The 21,301-nt window shown below is 36.9% G+C and overlaps 1 protein-coding gene across 2 annotated transcripts in view; it reads left to right on the top strand.

Moving 5' to 3' along the window:
• ZNRF2 (zinc and ring finger 2) overlaps window positions 1-21,301 on the top strand; it is a 54,674-nt gene that overhangs the window by 10,347 nt on the left and 23,026 nt on the right. The gene's annotated exons all lie outside the window — the stretch shown is intronic.

The following is a 21,301-nucleotide window of genomic DNA, read 5'->3' as shown; positions in this document are numbered from 1 at the left end:
AGCCTTGGATTAGTTTATATCCGAGTGTCTCATATCTGTGAATCTGTGTGTTTTGTAAGTGATAACATTTTCAAAGACACATGATACCGAGCTTCTTTGTAACCATGGGTGTGAAAAACCAAGATTTTGAAAATGCTATTGAAAATAAAATACAGTACTGAAATAGCTTCTGGTTTGGAGAAAATACAGATTCCATTGCTAGCATAATAAACTGTGTACCAGAATAAACTAGTTTACGTGCACTTGATAAGATCAAGATCCAGTGACAGCATAAAACTGGGGAGTGGAGGAAATGTTCTGTGGAAACATGGGACTAGGTCTGCTGCAAACAAAGAAGTAAGAAGGCTAATGCAAATAAGTGTTTTATGTTGTACAAATGGGGGAAATGGATGACTGATTCGGCCCAGGTTGTAAAGCACACAGTTGTGTTCAGCTGATCAGATCAAAAGGAGGTGATGAACAGATTTAGAGCTGGAGGGCAAAAGTTCCTTCTAGTGGGCTGGGCTGGTGTGTATGACTTCGCTCTACAGGTGTGCAGGCAACCAACCTTTTATATGTATTTAAAGATTTTGCTTTAAAGCTTTATTTCGAAGAAATGTATGAAAGAGTTTTAAGCTTGGATTATGTAATTTCTTGATGTTAAACTGTTTAATATGTTGGGGAAATCTATTAATTTATGAAAAGAGAGGTAGAATTAAGTCTACTGAAGACTGCTTGGACTGACAGCAGTGTTGAGGTTGTTTCTATCCACACATACTTATGCTGTCTTAGAATCTAAGGTCATGGAGCGGTTCTCAAAAGCATTCTAATTTTTAAATTCTGGCTAGTGTTGTTTCTCTTTTTAGGGGTTGGCTAGCTGTAGTTTTGACCAGTGGCTAAATCATTCTTTAAAAAACATGTTCAATATTTGACCTTTTAACTTACTGTCAGAGCAAAAGGTTTCCAGGACCGTAGCTGTAGTCCTTGCTTTTAGAATAGTCAGTAGAAATTAATATCTGTAATTTCTTTCAACTCTTGGAAAAAATTCTACTCTGGATAGTCTTTATCAATGCTAAGAATGACTTGCCTTATATTTGTTGTAACAGATGTGTCAATCTTTCTCTGCAAAATACTTGCTTATGTATGGCTGTTGCCTGATTATTAATAATAGGTTAATGATATTGACCTCCATCTTAGGTGAATTGGTATTTATTGATGAAAAACATGTACTTGGCAGCAAAGGTAGAAGTAGCCAAAAGCATCCAAAAATGGATCCCTGTTGAAGTGCATTGGAGAATTGATTCTTGTATTTTGCTGTCCGAAAGTTGTTCCTTCCATCTCTGCCATACCACAAATTGTTGTTTAACTAATGAAAATGGCAGGTGTAGTATGGAGGGTATAGACTGGTATTGAAGGAGGATGCAGGGTGGTACTGAATGCCATTGGTTTTCTGAGTCTGAAAAGCTATACAGCCATGTTGTTGGTTTGGTGATACACCTGGATTGCTAACTATGCTGAGAAACAGGGTGCTGGGCTAATGTAGGATCATGGATCCTACACTGATGATCTTAAAGATCATCTAGTTCTATCCCCCCTGCCATGGACAGGGACACCTTTCACTAGATCAGGTTTCTCAGAGCTCCATCCAACCTGGCCTTGAACACTTACAGGGATGGGGCATCTACAATTTCTCTGGGCAACCTGTTCCAGTACCTCACCAATGCTGAAAACATACACTGGAGAATGTGGGCTACGTGGCTTTTTTAGTATTGGAAATTACTGCTAGCTACTAGCTCTCCTATAATGAACTACTAGCTCTCCTATAATGAACTGAGAATGGGAGACCTGAAGGTATTCTGGTCCAGATGACATGACAACAATTTGGTGATTATTCTGGTTTTCCCCTTATTTTGTTCAATAAATACATTAGGTTGCAGGTTAAGAATGCAAGAGTGATACATAATTTGTCCACATGAGGAAGCCTCTTCAATGCTTGGAAGTAGTCAAACGTTTCTACTTGTATTTAGCTATAATGTTTGTAACATGTTCTGTATTTTCCAAAGTGCTGCAAAATATTAATTATAAGATACACCTCTAGGGATTCTATTTCTCTTCATTTTCCCATCATGGATTTGCACTATCTCTGGGCTGTTTAACAGTGTCCCATGGCAGCCTATTCTTAACTGTAAAACTTTGTAAGCTGTAACATGCAAGCATTCTTTGAAATATGTTTAAAAACAAATGTTTGTATTCAACAATGACCTGACGCTATCAACAAAGATGCAGAATTAAAATGAGTGAAAAACATAAGCACCCCAGCAAATGTTACCGTCACAGGAAATCCTTTGGAAAGGATGCCAAATTTGTAAGCAAGAAAGAGGAGGAGGAAAGGTCTCTATGGAATAGTGGTGTTTGTTACATTACTCTTACTTAGAGGGAATCAGGATACATGGGTATGAGTGCTGATGCAGTTGTTTTCCAGGCTCTTAAACTATGGTCCTGTGACACTAAAGCTCTGTTTGTGTCACTTATTGAGTCCCTCTCCTCTTTTCTTCCTTTTCCCTGCCCTTATGCTGTTTTCTGTGTGGATGAGACATCTTAGTTGCAACACCTTTATTAGTAACTGAAGTACTGTTGAAAACAAAAATAAATGTGCAGCAATACTGATTTAGCTGGATCTTAAAAATACATTTAAAGTCAAAACAGTGTTTGAGTTTCAGACTTGTTTCTTTTTTTACTTGAAAGACACAATTTTGGGTGTTATATCCAATTTAGATTTTAACTGCATTATCCTAGTTTTATCTAGAAGTTGTTACATACCTGTAGTGCTAATGGAGGAGTGACACTGAAGAGAAACACACTGAAATAGATAATTCTAAAGTTCTATATCAAAGAGAAAAGAGGCCATTTTGATTAAATTCTTTATTTTAGGGATCTATTTTTAGGTATTTTCTTGTCTCCAGTTTTTCTAACTTGCATTTCCCCAAGATTGAAAATTGTGATGTAAATTTTCATTAGCAGTATTTTGAAGCACAGATAAGTTAAAACTGATTAAACTTGCTTCCCCAAAGATCTAACCATGTAAATATGCTGTACATATTTAGCACAAGGCATTAAAGCCTGGAACTTAAATGTCAACATATTAAGTTCTAATCCTATTGGTTTTCTGTTTATGCTTTAAGGATTTGTAAATTTGCAAAATTACACCCTTGCAATTTGATTTCAGACGTGAAATTTCATATAGAAATAGGAAAGGAAGAAAAGCCTCAAGACAGTACCTTATTTTTCTTACATTTTTCCTCCTGTAGTTTCTCTCTGACATATTTAGCCTTGTGCTCCTTCAGGAGGTGACGATAAATGTACCAAGTATAATGTTTTTAAGCTACTGGTACAGCTAAAACACCCTGAAGACAGCTTTACTCAAGTCAGTGAATCTTACACGTGCAGAACTTTTGATATACTCACAAATCTACCTTGAAGAGCAGAATCCCACTTGTCTGGAATTGTCATCTATAACTGACTAGGATTCCTTCCTCTTCTGAAGGGAAGGAGCTCTTCCTGTAGTCTCAGTATTCAGATCCTTAAATTGTTAGATTTGTAGCTCTCTGCAGAAGGCTACAAACTGCAAGCAAATTTTAATGGTGCTTTCTTATCTCTGAAAGTCAGTAAATGCTATGGCAATAACTGAGGAGTAGGAGTATCACCTCAAGTCCTTGTCCATAGAGAGGTAAATACAGAGGAAAGATACAACTGTTACTGTTGTATGCAATACTTAAACATTGCATGTTCCTTTCTTACAGGGTGTGTTGGAAAGCCATTTGCATTTTAAATTATTTTCATGGTTATTTTTAGGTTAGTAGGCATAGAATGACTTTCCCCCCAAAATTTTACCCAAAAAGGGTTACAAGAACAGATTTAACTCTGAGTGATGTGTGGGCAAAAGCTTCCTTGTTGATTTTCTTAGCACTTGAAGAGAACTTGGGGTTAACAGTTCCTTCCTGGCACTGGAATGCAGGATCAGCTATGTTTAGCTCATTCCGAGTGATGATGTTTGTCTCTTCTTTCTTATTTTCTTAATGGAAAATCATTTATTTCCTCAGGTATTTTATTATGACAACTAATTTTGCCATTGGAAAAATTCCTAATGAACTAGTTACTCTTAGCGTTTCACGACTGATTCCCAATTTTGAATGCAGAAATTTGCATTTGATGCATTTTTATTAACAAGTAGCTCTTTCTTCATTACAAGCGTAAAGGGTTCTTTTTTCCTTTTTAATTGTATGTGACTCTTTCTAGCTATTAGATACAATTTCATTGAGGTATATAACTTTGAAATGTAAGTGAAAGGGCATTTATTGCACTGCTAGAGTTCAGTATCTCTAATTTTTTTTTGTCCACCTACTTTGAATTAGGTTTGTAGAAAGCTCCAGTTTGCTATGTATCTGACAGAAAAGGACCAGGATGGTAATGAAGAAAACATTATTGAACAATAAAGTAACTGTCTTTAAAAACTTAAGTTGCTTGTTTCTATCAGTGGCTGCCTGCCTAGCCAGATTCAGGAGGATAGATCGGTAAGAGAATTCATTAAAAACAGACTTGTGTAGAGAGTGATCTAGTGTTATTGTTTCTGTTAGCTAGTAAACTTGAAGCTGCTGCTTCTTGTATAAACAAGAAAGCCAGAAGCAATTATTCTTTAAAACTCAAAGCAGCTGTTTGGGCTGTGAAAAACCTTTCCGTAACACAGACAAAAGTACCATTGTGACTGTTTATACAAATTGCCACTGGTGCTGTATAAACAGAGGGGAATTTCAGGGGTTTTTTACATTTGCATATACCTCACCATCCTGGTACACAAACTGAAATTTTTATCTTTGTGCTATTAAGCCATGAATCTTGCCCAAAGGCCTAGAGTAAAAACCATTGAAAGGGCTTGATTCTGGCCTGGCTGGAGAAGACAGACCTCATATATTAACATATGTTTGTGTCACTGTTGTGGTATTTGGCTAACTGCACTTAATAGCAGGATTAACAAAAGACTAGTAATCAAGGATAAATTGTTCGGGGTTGAATACACCCCCCCGTCGAAGCCAAGGAGAGGAGAAGCCGGCGCCCCGGGGGAGTCCCTCCCCCGGCAGAACCTGTTCAGCACCCGCGCCCTGGACAGCTCAGGCGGAGCCTCGTCCCGCTGCCACTCCCGTCCAGGTGCTCCCGCCGCCCCGGGTATCGCTAGCCCGCAGGTAAACCGCGGCAATTAGAGAATTGTACGTACCGTGCTGGCCCAAAGCTTTCTGGTTAGGGTACTGAACTGTGTTTAAAAGACCAAGAGTTTGTGATAGACTCTCATGTGCCCCAGTACCTTGTGGTACAGAAAACAGCTTTCATAGCCTTGAGAGTAGACCAGATACACTTCCCTGGCTCTTTGTAATTCTTTCTAAGTCTGACTCATAGGCCTGCAGTTCCTCTGTGTTGCCTTTTTTTTTTTTTTTTAGAAAATCTTATTTGGTTTTCAGAGGTTCAGTCTTCATCTGTTTGCTCATTTTTATCTTAGAAAATAGATTTCTTGTCGCAGCTTTCCAAAAGGGTGATAAGCTAGCTTCCTTATTCTTAGTTTCATATCTGTTGTTTGTTTTTCATGTGGTTTAAGGACTTTCTGGAGCTAGTTCTCATTTTCTGCTAAAGTTTTGTTAGGCTTGTAGTTTCAACTCGACTTCCCTGCTTGGTTCTTTACAGTAAGTGGAAGTAGAAAAAGAAAAAACAAGCTATGCAGATCCTTTCTGTTCTCACACTGTCTGTTCACTTTTCTTTTACACTATGTGACACTGCTTTTTTAAAATGAGGTGATTAAAGTATTTGATCTTAAATGTTTAAAATCTGGAGAAACTTCTGATAAGTTTTGAGTTAGTATTAGAAAGATGCCTTGAGTGGTAGGAGGCTCACTGAAAGATAACAAAGATTAACCTTTTGAAATAACATTAGTTTTTCTTGATAAAAAGATAAAATCTACAAGGTGATATTCTTTTGAAAAGGGATAGTTTTGCATCCAGTAATGTTGAGCTAACAAGACAAGATCCATCTTCTGTGTGGAGGAAAAAGAACAAAACATGTAAATAATTAATTTCACTTAATGGCTTTCAAAGCCAAGATGGAAAACACAGTAATACTTTGATTCATGTGTGAAAATAAGTTTTGTAAATACTTCAGTGACCTTTTTCCTTTTTTTTTAATGACTCTGCTGCAAAGAGCTATGCACTTTGAATATTTTTTTCATATCGTTAACTTCAGTTTATTTAAGATAGTATGTGCTTTTTTTCCTACTTACTGTTGCCTTTTTACAAATGTCTTGCAGGATTTTCCTTGGGGGTAGGAATCCTAAGTAAATATTAATTCCTTTTTATGCTGAAGATCTTTTGGTATACTAACATACCATATACCAGCTTCTATAAGAACATTGGCAACTTTATTAATTTTTCTACTAAACAAATGAAAAAGGAACCCATGTGCATTTCTTGCACTCCCTCCCTACTGGAAGAAATAAAGTGAAATTCATGAGGAAAAGAAAATAAACTGATTTTGCTATTTCAATTATAGGAGTACATTTTCTAAATGAAAAATGGAAATCTATCATTTAGCAAAAATTAGTGTTAGAGTTTTCTCTGTGTCCTGGAAAAGATGTGTTTCCAAACCACTTGTCCCTAACATGGGTAACTTTGCTTTGTTTAGTTTGGACCTCTGCCATATATCTGGAAAGTGTGGCAAGTTGTTGGGTAATTTCCAGGGTTGCATTCCACCTTTCAATATTATTTTTTTTTCCTCCCCTTAAACCTGCTTCATTTGAAAGATGATATGTAACATGATTTTATTTATATGTCAAAGGTTTTTATTGAAGTCACATTCTAGAAGTTATTTCCCTGGTGTTCTGATTTCTTAAGTTTGGTATAAGGACAGCTTATTCCCTGGGTAGTTACAGAAACATGTGGAGATTGGAACAGTGAATGAAATGCTGTGTGTTTGCTTGGTTGGGGATGGAACCCACCATGTGCATTTACAGTTAAATAAATTTAAAGCCTACTTTAACAAATTAGCCAGTGCAAGACAAAAGCTAGTAGTTTAAAGGTTGTTTTCTCCTTGCCTCACTTTAGTTTTTTTTCTCCAAAACTGTCCCTGTGGGAATGGGAATTGATAAAACAAGTTGTCATAACTGGTAATTTAGAAGACGTTCCTATATCTTTTATAATTTGCTTGTGTGCAAGCCATTGGTCTATGAAAGAAAGGCAGCTTTGTAGCTGTCCGTATTAATACATTTGAGATCAGAGGTTTTGTTTAAATTGGTTTGAAAGATTCAGTTTTGTGTAGCTTCTTGCCAGAATACTGATAGATTGGAATACTGTATTGTTCTTTTAGTACTTGGAATTGATTCCAGAAGGCTTGCTGTTTTATTTCTAGATGGTACTACCCTCAACTTCTTAACATACCAGCCTAGACCAAGACTAACAATAACATACTGCAGGATTTATGATCCTGCCTATGTTGTAGGTTAGAAACTGCAGCATTGACACAAATGTGTCTGAAACATTTGATTTGGCTTTTAAGAGCCTTAACTGTTTCCCCTTGAAGCTGTCACTGTATCTTTCTAGAGGGTGAAAGTGTAACAAGAGCAGTCTGTCTCAAGTTTTAGTGCAACCCATATGAATTTTGTTGCAGGTAGAAACCTGGGCAATGAGTTGAAGTTTTTATTTTTCTTCTGGAAGTCATTGTGTAGATGTTAAGTGCTGTGAACGCCCTTCCTTAATTAAGAGCTTAATTTTCAGTATTGTTTTGAATGTGTCAATAAAAATTGTCCTACTTACACAATAGTGAAGAAGGACAATTTTCATGTTTATGTTGACTTCTACCCAAAAATGTATTCTCAGTATAAAATAATTTTATTCCCATGTGTATGACATAACCCTTACAACTGCATCTATTTTTCCCTTTTAGGCCAGCTTCTGGACAGTTTTGGTACAGTTTAACTAAGGACTAGTTTTACACCAGGAGCAGAATTTCAATCTGTCCCACCACGTTTTTGCAAAGTACCTGACAGACAGTGTGTCAGGCTGAAGTCTTCTTGTTCACAAAAGAAGTTCAGCATTCACTCATTTTTCAACCTAGAGCTGGAAGAACTCCCTGAAGGATTAGGGAGCTGTTAGTTTTCTGTAGCCTGCCCACTGCCCTGCAAAGATGTCTTCCAAACCAGAAACTGTTGTTGTAGATTATAGGATTAATAGAATGAATGGTACAATGTCTGCACACTTCTGGAAAGCAAAGACATAAGTTAGTGGTTTAAATGGCATTCTCATTGCCCAAAGTCAGGAATTGTATTGAGTATTGCTTCATCTCAAAGAAAAAAAAAAAATCATAAAAGTTGGTTTCTCTTATTGACACATCTCCCATTTTAATGATATCTGATTTGATATAACAGCTGTAAAGGACAGGTATGGCAAGACCTCCGAGAGAGAGAGGAAAAGTGTACTTTTGTGATGACCGACAGGAATGCCAGGCTTCCCTTAGAAGCTTTTATTAGGTGTTTTTGAAAATGATAGTTAAAGGCAAGTTTTAAAAAAAGTTGCAAAGATAAAACATCAAAGCCTGGAGGCAGAGGCTGTCCTTTACATGCCTATGGCTTACTTCTCAGAACTCTGTAATATGGATAGTTTGCTCTGGAAGAACAGAAACAAGTCTGTCTTTTCACCAGAGCTGGCTTGATCTCTCTGTTTTATTGGTGGTCATGCTGTGAAATTTATCACAGTTGCTGTTACTGCACTCATCTGTGTGCAGTGGACTTACCTGCCTTCTGAGGCCTTCTTCTGAGGGGATTTTAAGCTGGTGTCCATGAGGGAAACAGCTCCTTTGACCTCTCCTAAACTCCAAAATAAGAAAGCCTTCTTAAAAAACTGGTAACGAGGTTTAAGTGTGAGAGATTTATCCTTCAAGAGCATCATGGGGACTTTTATAAGACATTTAAAGTAAGTCTTCTGTCTACTGAAACAGGAGTCTTTTTGAGGGACTAATGTTCCTCTTAGATAAAGGAGGAGATCTAATTTGAAGCAACAAAATGCCTATAAATTATGGTAATTGTTAATTCTTCTGGTTTGTGAAAAGTAACAATGTGACAATTCATTCCGCAAATACTTAGCAGTATAAAATCTTTCTTGTTTGGACAATGGTTAGCTTAACTGCAAGTGCCTTTTGAAAATGATAGTTTTTTTCACAGAAGATTTTGGAAATTTGTAATTTTTTTCAACCTAGAATGAAAAGCTACTATGGGAAAATACATATAAATCTGTGTATCTAATAATTGTGATATTTGGTTAGTAGTAGTAGTAATAGTCCTGAGTAGTGTCATCTCAGGACTTTAGATGTATAAAGTGATAAAAGATTTATAAATTATTTTTTAATGAGTGCTTTGCACTTTAAAAAAGCTGGAGTCTAAACAGAATTAAATCCTTATTGTTTGAGGAGGACTAGGTGTTGGGTTATTTAACATGCCTCATAGAAGTTTTATTTTCTCAAGTAAGGTTTTTACTGCTGAAGTAGGTATATAGTACACATTTGGAGTGCATCCTTCATTTGATTGTGTCTTTTTGTAGAAGTCTACAGTCTTTTGATGTGGGTATTTTTTTGTTTGTTTTGTTTATATCATGTAAGGGTTTACTTAAATGCAACTTATCGGTCTTTGCCCTCTGGCTGCTGCTTTGATCCTGTCAGTCTCTGAATTGTTTTGTATACTCCTGGCAGGTTGGCCAAGAAGGTGAAGGGATGAACATATGAATAAGTCGGGGGCAGTGCAGGCTCAAACTCTGGCATTCTTTATCCTGCAAAACCCAGAATTTCTTCTCTTTTCATTGAGCATTTTATTATAGGTGTTTTAACTGCCCAGTCGCTGGATTTAGGGATCTGTGGTAGATTCTTGCTAACTCATTAGATAAGGCTCTGGTTAAGAAGGCAATGCCACATGGAAAAGCAGAGCAAATTTACGTCATGATTTACTTTTTCTGTACCCCTTTCTCAATGTCATTGTAGGCAAATAGGCATTTTTATATAAAGTGATACCTAGAGACTTAGGAGAATTGTTTGACTTTCTGTGTAAGGCAGGGCGAGTCTTACTGCCTTTCTAAAGTATATAATGGTGACATTGTTTCCATTGTAACCATTGCTTTTCCGTGTCTGTTTTGGAGTGTAAGCTCTTTGGAGGAGGGACTAATACATATATGCGCACAAACATATTTGCAGCACGTGGCATGCTGTGATACTGATTTAATAAGGACATTCCTGAAATAGGAGCAATCATAGTCACTAAAAAAACCAAAACAAAAATCACGAAACCCAAACAACCCCCAACACCTTTTGTTCTTAAAATATAATTTATTAGCATGTTGCAGTTGCATGCTATCTCGGTATTCAAACTCAAGACAGTGTCTCCTTTTTTTTTATGAGTATTGCTTATATATATGTATATCACAAAACAAATCGTGATTGTGTTTGAACAGGGAAGAACAAAACATACTTCTTAAATAGCTGCAGGGTCTCTTACCTTCAGTAGCCTTATGGATGAGTAAAGCAATGAAAGCATATAATATTTTACATAAAATCTGTAATTAGATAAGTAAAGGCATTTAAGATGTCATTTTTCAAACTGCTGAAAAGTCAAAATATCATTTAGTCTAATTTTTTACAACTGTACATCCTTGTTAAAACTTATTTACAGTCTATTATGCTCTGTGTGTGTATGCATGCATATGCGCATCTTATTAGCATGATCTAGTTAATGTAAACTAGATGTTTCTCTTCTAAGCATAGATGTTTAAAATAGGTAACTAATCAAATTTGTCAACAGTTTGACAGATAGACCAACGCGGCAGTGGTAAACAGCAAAAAATAGAAAATGCTTAGTAGCATTCTTTACAAAGGTTATTTAAAATGTGAGTGATACAGAAAATATTTCTTAACAGTTTGCTCAAACAGTGACATCTTACATATGAAAAGGTGAGAATTACATTGATAATTACATTCCTACCACTTAATTGCTGTGGTAGGAATGATGCAGCATGTGATTTGAAAGTTGTGTTGGTTTGTGATTTATGGATGTTCTGGAAGATTTTGCAGAATATGTTATGGGTGCTATGTACTTGCTTAAGAGAGGTAAAAGAGTAAATAAAGACAAATATGTCATGATTGATATGTTTAAAGCATGTAAGTCAATAGCTTGATTTTCTTCAGCTTTTATTGACAATAGTTAAGAAAACTTGGTTGGGGGATTATATCTCTGACTTCAGTTCTATCTTCTTCTGAACTAATTATGCACCTTCTTTACTGTTCCTCTTATTAGGTATTTTGTGTCTTTTCTTCATGATGGTGCATCCACAAATGTTCTTAAAAGGTTCTGTCTTAGAGGAACTTTTGCAAAACTAGTAATTATATTACATAAATGTGTATCATTCAAACTCCAGAAACTGCTCTCACATTTTATCAAAATTTGTACGTAATTCATGTTAAACACTTAAATTACATTAATACTGAGGGATTTAATGGTATAATTCCAGTGTACGCTTTTGAAATTACGTGTTTTGTAACCAAAACCCAAAGACCTTTGCTCATTTTATAATATTCTCTTTAGTTATGTTGAAAGGCTGGTTTATTCTGACACCCTAGTTTCGGCAATAGTCCATACACTAAGGTAAATATTTTCCACGTTTGAAGAATAGGGGGATCAATGCAGAGTGAAATTCTCCTAGTTGAATTTTCCATTTAAAAACAAAAGGCTACTTTATGATAAGCAGAGACGTCACTACTTTTAAATAAAAAGTTAATCCTGAAACAAAATTCCTTTGTGGTAAGGATGAATGGTATTTTTCAGCCTGGACTTTTCTAATAAGCTCAGTTCTAATAAGCCATACTTTTACCCTGGGAAAAACCCAACCCAAACAAAAAAAACCCTCCAACAAATCCAAATAAACAAAGAAACAACCATACCTACTCTACTCTCACCAATTTCAAGTGAATGAGTCCACAGGTTAGAAGTTTCCCTGCTGAATTAAGAAATTGGTGTCTCCTGTAGAGGACTGGTATTTTGGAGAGTTAGAGGGAAAATATAGAATATAATAATACAGGAAAGTCTGCTGTTGTGCTTACGTAATAAAAATTCTGGTGTGTGATTAAAAAATGAGATGAAAAGCACAAGAAAACAAATATACATTGAAACATTTGTCCTTGACTTTCTTGAAACTGTACTTTTAATAGATAAAATTTTTCTGTTATACTGAGTAACAAATGTACTGATAAGTATTTTTGGTATATAATTTAATGTTGATGTCAAAAATTTAATCATTATTATGTTTAGAATTAATAAATACATTCCTGGGAACATCCCACATACTAATTTAAGTTTTTACTTGCATATATTCTTCCCAGATGTAATCTTTTCTATTTTGTACTCTGACTTTTTTGTCATTGATTGGTTTTCCCCTTTTTTTTTTTTTTTGCCACTGCTACCTCTATTTCTGCAGGAACAAGTAGGTTATTGGTAAGTATTTCAACTAAATCAGACTTTACAAAGTTTTGCCTTAGTGAGGACTTATTTTTTTTGCCCTCACTTACTTTGGTAAAAACTTTGTAGACAACAGACCAATTGTCTGTAAATGCTGTGCTTTCTCAGGTCTCCATTATCGTCTTTGTTTGTGTAGTAGAGTAATAGTTCTCAGATTCTCCGAGAGACTTTGTCTTCTGCATGCTTTCAAGCAGCATCATTATCTGTGCTGTCTTCTAAGATGCTGCCTTCTCCTGGGGCTTGCTCCTTTGTTCCTGTCTGCTGCGTTTCAAGTGCAGTGTTTACTTTGTCTCTCCCATTTCTTTTTCTCATAAGACCTCGTATGCGTTTTTGCCAGTTTGCTCAGAAGACTTCTCTGCGTCCAACAAGATGCTCTGTTTCACGTGTTCAGTTTAGTCATCCTTGTTAACCATTATTCAGCCATTTTCACATCATACCTCTTCCCTTTTAGCTATCATTAAATATATTCTCAGCATGGTATAGCCACTCTCTCCTCTCTTATCGTGCTTCGTGTAATTTTGATCAGATTTGTTGCGATGTACAGCACAAATTTTCAAGATATTTATGTCTTTGCATTTTGAAAAAGTAGGATTATTGCTTCTGATCTTGGAGCAGCTCTTCCTGTATTCTCTTTTAAATTATGTGATTTCTAATGGAAACTCTTTCTTTAACCCTAGTATGTTTTTGAAAATAGTGACTTTATTGACAGTGCAAAGTAGGGCAGGGGAGTGTAGACAAACTGGTTCCCTGCACTTAAAAATTTGTAATTGTCTTGCCAAATTACTCAGTTACTCAAGAAGTGCCTTTTTCTGGCAATAGAACACAGCTGTCCTTTGTGTCTTCCTCAACTTGCATTGTGAAATGATGAGTGGAAAGACCTTTTTCAGGTGTTTGAGGATAATGTTGCTCTGGGCAATAAGAGAAAATTGAGGGAGTAGCAAAATTAAGGAAGAAAGAAAAAACAAGTGTATAGGTTCAGGAGAGATGGGGAATGAGAGAGAATTCTTCCTCCTTGAACTGTGATGGGTGACTTATGAGGAAAAAAGCAATGGGAGTATGGGATATCTCTGAAGTAAGAGTTTCCAGGCATTTCATTTGCATAAAGTTTTCAGACCTCCAAGCTGGCCTGCGGTGAGTTGTCATCATCTGGTAATGCAAGAACTGAGCTTGTTTGACAGGTTGATCTTGTCTGCCGTGTGTAAATAAAATACTTTTGTGCCGCAAACTGTTGACTATGTTTTCTGGCTACGTGTTTTCTTAATAAGATAGTCGATTTGGCTCCAAAATGTGTCACCCCTGGCTGAGCTGCGTATTCAGACAACAGCTCAGGTCCATAAGATTTCACTGCAGTGGCAAGAGCCCCCACTTGTGTACAGAAGCCTCTGAATTGGTAACAGGATTAGGTTCTTCCCATACTACTGATATTACTCTGCCGGTGTGACTGGAAGGGGACTTTGCTCTTATCTCTGCTTGCAGAAGATCTGACAATGAACAGACATGAGAAAGAGGAAAAGCATCTTTCCTTTGTTGCCCCTGAGTCATTTTGGAAGAGACTCATCGCACCCACATAAAAGAGAGAGAGGAAGTGTGTTCCCTTGGGTTCTCTCCCCTGCTCCCCTCCCTTGGGAAAGATGCAATGGAAATGAATGGTATTCTTCTGTGGAAAGTCTTGTTGTTAAGTGGAGTTTTTGGTTGCTGGTTGAAAATATACTTCTTGAGAATAGCAAGCAAAAAGCTAAAATCATCTGGTTTTAGTGTGTGGGTGGAGCCTTTTTGCATGAAAACTGATGCTTGCTCTTGCCTTTAAATCTGCCAAATGCAACACCCAACATAGGCTTATATTCACACTTGTCTGTCTTCAGCTGCTTCTGGTCCATTGAGAAACTTCTGGTGTGGATCTGTGATGGGAGGGGTGTGACTGTCTGAAATGCAGGTAATAAAGTAGAGTGAATTAATAACTTACAAGTCACTTTAAAAACTGTTCTCGTTTATGTGCTTGTCAGTTTGAAAGTGCAGAGACTCCAGGGCTGTGTGAAGGGGACTCGAGCAACCTCCCATATAGCTTGACTACAGATCCCTGTGGGTGATGGGATGGCCGGGTGGGGGGGGGTGGCACTCCCAAACACAGGTGGTGCTAAGAAGGTTTTTCCTCCTCCCACTGGGTGCTTGCATCGGTCTGAAATGTCACTCTTAAAAAGCTGTTCCTCTAATAACAGCTTTTCTTATTTCTGTATTAAGAGTTGAAATCAGTCTTTCCATGGGTCTTTCCCACCTGTAATTTCATCTCCTGTTTTGCAAGATATTTTAGAATGGGCCTTTTTTTCTCTCTTTTAATGGATGTATTTATTCAGTTTCTAAAAGTGTGCAGCTCTCAATTATAATCATCATCACATGTTACTTTTACATTGATATTAGACACTCAAAATTGTGCAGTTGAAAAAAGGCTTTATTTATGAATAAAAAATGTGTCTTGTTCAATTTCTCTTCTTCATTCTATACTGCATTATTTTTCAGTAATTTCTACTGAAGATCTCAATTTCCCAATTATGAAGATGAAGTAAGCTGAAGAAGTTATATAATATGATTCTAGCAATCATAACTTTTTGCTTAGGAGATGAATTATTATCCAAACATATCTTATCTAATTATTCTGTGGGCTCCTTAATTAAAATAGTTCAGGTTTGTTTTTATTTCCCACTATATTTATCTCCCCTTTCCCACTGAATGCTGTGGGAGTTTTAAGTTGGAACATACAAGAGAAAATACTTTTTTTCCCCTCAAGGAATTCACAAGTTTGTTCACTTTAGTTTTACGGTACAAAAGTGGGGAAGAAAACCCCAGTAGATCATGAGCCCCAAATCAGTAAGAGCTGAGAAGAAGGTATTATTTGTGCTTATCCTGATTCAGTTTTCTATAAAAGACAGGGCTTGGAACATTTGTATTTTGTTCCTCATCTCTATTTGATTTCCTATTCTTTCCCAAACTGGGGGGAGTATTTCTTTATTTCTTTTCGTCTCCAGAAGTCTTTCCAGATGGTGCGTGTTCTCATGGCTTAGACAATTGACAACATAAGGAAGGATGGAAGCTAGAGAACTTGATGTATCTTTTCACCAAGACATTTTCTTCCTTAGCAAAAAAACTTCTGTACATAAAATGGCAAATTTTTTTTGAGTGGCCACTTGTATTGGCAGCTACAGCAGCTAGAAATTCACCTGTAGAAGGTTCCCTGGGAGTTGGTAATGCTCTTTATTTTTCCTTCTGACTTAGACATTTTTTAAATGTTAGTTCTTTGTTCTTGAATTTACTGTGAAATAATTTTCATATTCTCTTTGATGGTTAGGGTAAACTTGCTGGGTAAGATGTGAGCTGTGTTAAAGTAATACGCTTTCATGTACAAGGCTTCATGGTTTTGAGCTTACAGAATTACTCATTCTATCTTTCCGCTTCAGCTTTCTGATGAGAAGACAGAATTCTGTACCTTATAACTGATAGACCATGTAGTCTTTACTGAACCTTCTTTTTTTTTTTCCTTCTTTAATTTTTATGAATTAGTTTCCAGAAGGGAGTAACAGAATTTTGGCTTGAACAGGACTGTTACTTTACCAGGAATGTGAAGTATTTCCATTTATTTTTCTGCTGTTCTACGATCTCACTTCATAGTCTTCTATGCAATTGAATAGAAAATGAAGAACCAGAAGAAGTAGAGGCATTATACTTTACCTTTTAAAAAATGTTTATGCTGTTTTGCTTTATATTCTTATTAGGCAACTTAGGGAACATGGTCTAGGTGAAAAAGTAGGTGGATGCTGAAATAGTTGGAAAAAAAGTCCTACAGCTGCTCTAGGAGAGCAATTCAAATGAAGTGTCACAGTGGTCTGCTTTGGGTCTGTTTTCAGTCAACTTTTTTTTGTGGAAGCATTGCTTTTAGCATGCTAGCATTCTAGCATTGTGTTTAACATGCTAGAAGAGTGTTCATAGTTTATTAAAAAAGACAAATGAGAATTACTAAAGGTAAGCAGAAATATAACACTATATAACCCAGGACTTGGCTAGTACCAGTTCTGCTGAAGATTTAGGGGTTGTTGTGGGACATGAGAGGAATGAGCCAATCACCTGTTGATTTGTTTAAAATGTACCTACCCTCATACACACACATAAAGGAGATATCTCTATGTATAGATGGATCTCTATATAGCTATCTAACACCAGGTGTAATGGAATGATGTGGTAGGTAACTATTAATTTCTGCTTAGGACTTGTGAAGTCTTAGCCTGAGAACTCTGCCCAGTTCTTGGCAATGCAATATGGTAAGGTTGGAGAGAGGCCACAAGAGGAATAAAAGGTTTAGACATCAGGGGCTGTGAGGAAAGATTAGAGTAACTTGGTTTTTTTCAGACTGTGGGAAAAAGATGAAGGGCACACACTTTCTGGTGTGAACATGTGTTTTATACTGAGCACAGTTGCTACCTGTTTTCCATGTCTATTGAACACATAAGAAATAGTGAACTTTTTTTTAATGTGTTGTGTCGTTTCCTTTTAGCATTACTATGCAGGCTTTATTTGTGTGACAGTAATTTTGCATACCACCCTCCTACCATCATATTGACTGGTTGCTGTGCTACCAGATTGTCTATACCTCTTTTTCTTAGTACCAAAGAAGAAGTCTGAATATATGAGTGACATTTGTCAGGCATCTTATTGTGATATACATCTTAGAAAAAGTGTGTGGATGCAAGGATTTATCTTTTCTTATAACTTCTTTAAATGCAAAACAAAGTAGATTTATCCATCTTATTTGAAAACAAAAGGATACAAAGACTTAAAATACTAATATATTGCATAATTATTTTAAAGGAGCAGCTGCTCTCATTATACTTCTAGGTTGGCTTTGGCAGTGTTCCCAGTTGATGTTTTCTACCGAAAGGTTACTCTGATCAGGCTGATTCAGTCTTTTGTGTTGTTGCAGGTTTTATTTGTGCTTACTTCTTGCTACAACTCTTTAATATTGGCAGAAATAATCATCCATTCTTCTGTGCAAGTCTAATACTGCTTTAACATGTTTTCTTCATGTGCAATTCTGTGGCACACTGCACTGTGTTGTCTGGAAGCTCTTAGCTCTTCTTTTTTTTTCACCACAAACTAGATATTCCAGAATAAGTGCCAGTATGATTTTGCAAAAATTTATAGGTCCAGTTTGTTATTTGGATGCTTTATGTTTGCTCCACTATGCACTGAACAGGAAGTTAAGCGACCTGATGTTTGCAAAGCATGGCAAACACAGTAAGGTATCACTAACAGGTTGAAACTGGTACGGATAGAGTGAGTGGCCACCCATTGACCTGTCCATGTGGATAGTTTCCAAGCCTGCCAGAGAATAGGTTTGGTAGATGAATGTGAGAGAAAATGGGATTTCTGGGCTAACTAGAGGTTCGCTTGCAAAAGATGGTGATGTTATCAAGAAAGTGATGCATTCAAGAGAGAATGAGAGACAGAATTCACCTCTGATATAAGTCCTGATACTTAGGCAGGTTTAATTATTTCAAACTTTCTGTTCCACCTTGGGATTTTCTAGTAACTGTACTGCAGCTTTCTGTTCTGTCTCCGTTTCTTGTAACTGTACTTTTTTCCAGGATTTTGGTTTTGTTTTAAGTAATGTGTTACTTTCAATATTGTAGTCAGGGTTGTGAAACAAGATGCTGGGAGCCTGTAAGAATTTGGTTCCCTGTCTGTTGAGGATGCAGTTGGAAAAGTCAGCTAGAAGTGTGTATTTGCTCAGTTTTGGTGCTCAGTTCTTTCTGCTGTACTTCTGTATGTAGTGAATGGGGTGAGAGGCATTTCTTCAACTGACTTAGGTTGTATCACTGGCAATGTGTTCTCTACTATGGTAGAAGGAAGGACAGCTTTGCAGTGATATGCTGACAGTGACAACACTAATACAAAGGTGACAGTTTGTCATCTTGGGTTTCATAAGGAATGCTGTGAAACCAACACCTTCATAAGAGATGGATATTTACCTAGAACTGTGTGTTATCTCTTGTGCTCTCCTCGTAAATAGGGTGAGCAAGTAGTTAAGTGTCACATTTTTTAGAAGACACTTCACGTGATAGTACCTCATCTGATAACTACTTCCTCTTTGTTTTCCAAATGTCTGTGCATGCATTGTTTATCTACAAAACTAGTAAAACAAGTCATGTAGAGTGCAAGTTATTTCTGACCTGCTGTTGATTGTTAAAGTCATGTGAAACTTTCTTTAAGTTATTGGAATTGTTCCGTGAGACTGATGGTAACAAACATAGGCTATAAATGTTGTTAGCCTGCTGGGCAGGATACAATAGAATCTTTGTTCTTACAAAGTACTTAATTGTAAACTGGGTCATGAAACTATTGCCTTCTGATTTGAGAAAAGGTGGGAAAATACCAGCTTTTTTTTTTAAGGACCTTTAACTGGCTTGTGAACAGTGTTGATTTTTCACTTATTTATATTTTTCAAATACAGTTTAAAGTAAATATTGTCTCTGCAGTCAAAATAATCTGTTCTTTGGGGTTACTAAGCGAGTTGGAAATATTTATTTCCTTCACACAAAACATACACTATACATCTTTTAGGAAAGATGGCTAAATCCAGGAGCTGGTTATTGCAGTAGAACATTGTGAAAGAATGAGAAATCGGATTTCACTTGTATTTGAAAAATGTTTCAGCAAGTGTTGTGACCCCAAGGCTTTTTTTCTGCTATTATGCTAGTTTTTACCATGCAGCTGATTCTGGACACTGGAAAAACATGTTTTCCACAAGTATACCTTTACCCCTGTCAGCTAAGTTGCTCCTTAAGGCTTAGTTAAGTATGATGTCCTCTACTCTTTGGGTTCTGCAGTTCCACATGCTGAGTAGAGGTACAGCAGTCAGGTATCCCAGACTTGCTGTGTCAGGAGGATATTTGTAGTTGTTTAACCATTACCTTCAGATTCCCCTTGACACAGGACAAGCCACAAGATAATGTATTGATAAAATATTTACTATATTGATAGAATGCAGGATGTATGTTCTTTATTAATAACACTGTTAACTTTGACAGTGGTTCTAAGGACCTGTTGGTGGTTGTTGTTGCCCCCTGTCACTCCCAATTACGTGTGTTAATGACCCTGGGAATAAACTAGAAGAGTTCTCTCCAGAAAGCAGAGGGAACCTGTTAATGACTGTCTCCATGCCTAACTAGCCATGAACATAAATGTTAACTTGCTCTTAATGCAAATACTCCCTTCTGTCACAGCAGGATTCTGTCTGCAGCATAGAAGGAAGTTACCAGCTTTTTCGCATCAAACTATGTTGTCAATTATAAATGAGAATAATGCATGGGACTTAGGTCTAGTCAAAGCCTGGTAATCAGCTGCATTAGGCTGATAAAGATGGAGAGAAAATTTACCCGTGGTCACTTTTTGAGGAAACTTATAAAAAAACAGTAATGGGAGGTTTGGGTGTTCAGAGGACTGGGATACTAATTTAGATTTTAGTCATGTTGAGATGCATCCTCAGGGAAGGAGGCTACACAGTAGCTGAAATGTCACAGATAAAGCTTTCTACAAGTAAATTAATCCTTTCAAATTTTTTGTTTGTTTTTTTTTTTTCCCAAAAGATGTGTTTGGCTGTTGTATGCTTACTAACCTGGTTGTAACTATTGTTTGTAAAGATGTGGGTTGGGGAGGAGGATTAAAAATATGGAGAGAAGAGCAGTATTTAAACTGAAGTGTAAGATTGACACAAAGAAGAAATAGATATGAATGGCTTATGACTAAAATGGGAGGAATCAGAACTGTACTTTACCTCAGGAAGTGGCTTCCAGTACATGTTCAGCTGCTGCCCTGATTTCCTTATGGTTATGACCAGCTGTCCTCTTTGACTTGCTTCTAAAGAAATAAATCATTGTCTTAATAAAGGAAGTGCAGTACTTCTATCAAGTGCTAATGCTTCAGATTAGTTGCTGCATAATAATTAACAGTAAAGATGAAAATTCTCAGGCATCAGTAACTTGAAAGTGCAGCATCAAGTTTCTTGTCATCCTTGACTGACCCGGTTCACTGTGGACTCCCAAGGTTAAAAGTACAGAAGTAAGGGGCAACAAACTAAAACATGTGGGAGCAGGCTCAGACGGGCACATTGCTGGAAGGAGCAGTGGCCTTTTATACAGGCTTGCATTGTTACTTTTCAACAGCGTGAGAGAAAAAGTAGTGCTTGTGCACTGAGTGTGGACATAGATTAGATATTTTTGCCAAATGTTGTCCTATTGAACAACCTACCTGTAAGTATGCTTCTTGACAACTGTTGTGGATCAAGACCCCTGTTGGTGGCTTTTTGTCTCTCACTTATGTGCTAATTATTCAGCAGATCAAAATCAATCAGGCTTTTCTCAGACTTTTCTGTGGACTGTAAATCTTGTCCAGCTGATCTTGTCCTTTAACTGGAAGACTGCTGTCTTTGGCAATGACATAAATTTAGGTATTAAGCACTTTTGTCATAGACTATTATGCAGTTGCATCACAATCCAGATTGTCTTGGTTATTCTTTACCCCATGTTGCCTGAGGCTGTGACCTCAAAAGCTCAACAAGTCATGCTTGGCTAGGATGAGAGAGTCAAACAAAGTCAGTGCTACAGGAAATATTAGTGATTCAGTAAGTGAGGCAACACCCCTGAGTTAATGTTTTTCCAGTGCCCCAACCTGGTAAAAGATGCTGCTGCTTGTATG

The sequence above is a fragment of the Corapipo altera genome, unplaced genomic scaffold (assembly GCF_003945725.1).
Source record: "Corapipo altera isolate COAL_440 unplaced genomic scaffold, ASM394572v1 44b, whole genome shotgun sequence".
Lineage (NCBI taxonomy): Eukaryota > Metazoa > Chordata > Aves > Passeriformes > Pipridae > Corapipo > Corapipo altera.
This window is presented reverse-complemented; position numbering and strand designations above follow the sequence as displayed.